Source organism: Tupaia chinensis, unplaced genomic scaffold (genome assembly GCF_000334495.1).
Source record: "Tupaia chinensis unplaced genomic scaffold, TupChi_1.0 Scaffold000707_1, whole genome shotgun sequence".
NCBI lineage: Eukaryota > Metazoa > Chordata > Mammalia > Scandentia > Tupaiidae > Tupaia > Tupaia belangeri.
The window spans coordinates 1,818,788-1,821,913 of NW_006160230.1; positions in this window are offsets into that span (position 1 = coordinate 1,818,788).

Here is a 3,126-nt window from a genome sequence, read left to right on the forward strand (position 1 = left end):
CACACACACATATATATATATATATATATATACACACATACACACACATATTTTATATATTTTTATATATATATATTTTTTTTTTGAGAGGTTTTTGCTATAGGGCATGTGCGCTCACCAGAAAGACAGAGACAGAGAGATAGAAAGCGAGACATCACCAATCCCTTCTCCTCCATTCTCCTCTTGGGATCTTGGGCACACATGCACATGTGCCCGGCGTGAGTTTAAGCTGCCAGGTCCAGGACTTGAACTGTGGTCAACTACATGGGAGTCCAGCAACATAGCCATTACGCTAACTGCTGGTTCCTATATTTACATATTTTTTTATATATATTTATGTATATTTTATGCATGTGTGTTAACATAAATAAACAATTATTTATATTATCTTCAGATAACTCTAAATAAAGCAACTATGAGAAGGGCAAGTTAGCCACTCAGTCTTAGACATTTGTGCTTTACTGATCTTTAATTTTGTAACACGATATAACAGATAAAAGAATTTTTAATATTTTAAGAGAGAATTAACTTTCATCTCACAAGTTTCAAGGCTCCTTAAAAGCACTAGAAAATATTCGGGAAAGTTGAACAGTAATGCTGATAATTAAAATCAGGTAGTCACCAAAGACTGTCCTGAGACAAAAAGTCATCTGCCTGCCTCCTCTCATTCACAAGCCCTCCCGTCTCACTCCCATCTTCACTACATGCTGCCAATTTTCTATCGCATCATTTCAGTGTTTAGGACAAGGATTAGATATGGTTAGCTACTTGTGAAAAGCTTGAATATATTAAAGAAAATTGCTAAGCTATATATTATTTTCAGACTTTGAAAGGATATATCTCACAATTCAGAGAAACAGAAAGAAAGGAAGGCCTTTTAAAACCACATGGAAAAGCAAAGGAAATAGATAACAATCTTCAGAAACAGGAACATAATTAGCATACCACACAGACAAAAGCATAGTTTGGCCCGTAAGTCAGTGACAGCATTTTCTTTAAAGTGTCTAAAGGTAGAATCTTCAGGGATTTATTTGGCATTTATATTTTCTTTTTATTTTGGAAACGATTATTTTTCTCAACTTATTTTCTTAACCATGAAAATGGTGCCCAAATGTTTGATTTTCTTTTAAAGGTTATCTGATGGAGAGGATAAAATGTCAACATGTCCCAAAGTTTTCTGTTGGTTGATCTAATCTCCTTGAAGCAATTGTTTCAATACATATAACATTGCTACCTAACTGCACCCTAATATTTCCATCTGCTTACTTGAGCCATTGCACTGGGATGTTTTACTGCTATTTCAAACACAGCATGTATGAGATTGAACATCTTCTCTACCACCTCTCTTCTACTTTCACCCGTCGGCTAATGGTATCAATATCCTCCCAACAATGTGGACTCATATTTAAGAGTCACCTTAAGCTCTCCCTTCCCTTGCCCTAGATATTCAGTCTGCTGTCTAAATTCCATTAGTTTGACCTTGACTATGTTTCCTCCTTTGCTCCTCTCCTTTACATTGCTACAATGCCTTTTCTAGCATGAGTCCTTAAGATCACTTTTTAGCGGTTATTGCAATACTCTCCTAACTAATCTTCTTGCATCTAATTGCATTATTTTCTGATCTGTCTTTATCATTGGTGCTAATTTCATCTTCTTGCACAGATAGGAACATGCCATTTTCCTGTTTAACATCCTACAATGCATATCCCACTAAGATTAGGGTGAGCCATCTCCGTGGTCTGGTGGTTAAGGCAGGTCAATCCCTCATGGATAACTGCATGATTTGAGTTCCAGATGCAGCAGCTTGAGAAGACCACTAGGTGAGTGTGTGTATGTGTCCAAAATCAAAGGAGGGTGAAATGAAAAAGTGATTGTGATGTGACAATTTCCCATTGGGGATGATTTCTCCTCTCTCTCTGTCTTTTTCTGGTGAATGTATGCACCCTCTAGCAAAAAAGCACCAAAAAACAAAACCAAAAGAAAATGAAACAAACAAACAAACAAAAATCAGTGATGTTTAAAGTTCTTCTGTGATGTGTACATATCACTCTTATATTAAAAATGTCCATCATTTGCTAGGCATCTGTTTCAGGAACAGAAAGAGTTTCATGTGTATTATCTTCATTTCTTATTATTAGACCAATGTAGTAAGGCTATCAACCTTGTCCCACTTCTTGACTTGGACAAAGTGGGAGTAGGTGAGTGGTGGGGTTCTAGTTATTGGAAATGTGCAATGGATCTTGGAGCCCTCCAATGCTAAATCAATGGAGAGAGTCTTGAAATACAACTAAGGAGAGAAGACCATAGCTATTCTTCTATATAAGGACCTGAAGTTATGCTACTAGGAAAGATATGAATCCCTTATGTAAATTTATGGAGGTAGACTGACTTATTTTGTATTCTTGAGAATAACCAAAGAAAAACAAACTGAAAACCCAACCTCAACCCTCATTGAATGATTATTCCTCTTCCTGCTTCCTGAGACTTGAAGCTTCATCTTCTTTTTTCACCTAGTAGTGAACAAGGGGAGGGGAGAATGACTATGATTCAAAATTTATGCTAGAAACAAACTTGCTCAGATGTTATAGAGAAAGTTCATGAAAACCTAGCAGCCGGGGAAATGGTAGCGCCCAGGAAGTGGGAAGGGAGAAACAGCTGAGACTTTATGAAGAGAAAATAATAAGAGTATAAGAAACATAGGGCCAATGTAGGACAATCTATTGACTTAGGAAATACTCATTTGAGAATACATTGAAGATCCAGTCAGATAAGTATCTCCATATATTTTTGATTATGGTGAAACACACACAATCTGACAGTTTAACAATTTTTAAGTGAACAATCCTGTGGCATTAAGTACATTTCACATTGTTGTGGAAGCATTATCCCTATCTATCTGTAGAACTTATTCCTTTACCTCAATTGAAACTTTGTACTCATTAAGCACTAACTTCCTACACCCTCTGTTCCTTACTCCTGACAACCACCGTTCTACTTAGTGTCTCTATGAATTCAACTACACTAGGTACCTCATGTAAGTGGAAACATACAATAGTTTTCCTTTTGTCCTTCAAGGTTCACCAATGTTGAAGTCTGTATCAGAATATCCTTTCTCTTTTAAGACTG